Genomic DNA, 330 nt, shown 5'->3' with positions numbered 1-330 from the left:
GAAAGAGGGAACATGGTGCCTCCAGGATGAGAAAGGAGAAGAACACACATCAACAGAAGCCCTACTGTGAAAGCTTTCTGCCAGGGACTATGCAGAAAGAGAAAAGTAGAGCTGGAGGCCAGACAAATCTGTCTTGAAGGACTGCAAAAGAAGCTACCAAAAGAAGAACAACATTGGGAAGATGCAGGCAGTCTAGGACACCCTGAAAAGTTTTAAAGATGGGAAAACACCAGGAAAGATGGGCTGCCAAAATGATTCTACCTAGATTCATAGATTCATAGATGTTAGGGTCAGAAGGGACCTCAATAGATCATTGAGTTCGACCTCCTG

This window comes from Alligator sinensis, unplaced genomic scaffold (genome assembly GCF_000455745.1).
Source record: "Alligator sinensis unplaced genomic scaffold, ASM45574v1 scaffold135_2, whole genome shotgun sequence".
NCBI lineage: Eukaryota > Metazoa > Chordata > Crocodylia > Alligatoridae > Alligator > Alligator sinensis.
The sequence above is the reverse complement of the archived record's forward strand: the minus strand, read 5'-3'. Positions refer to the sequence as shown.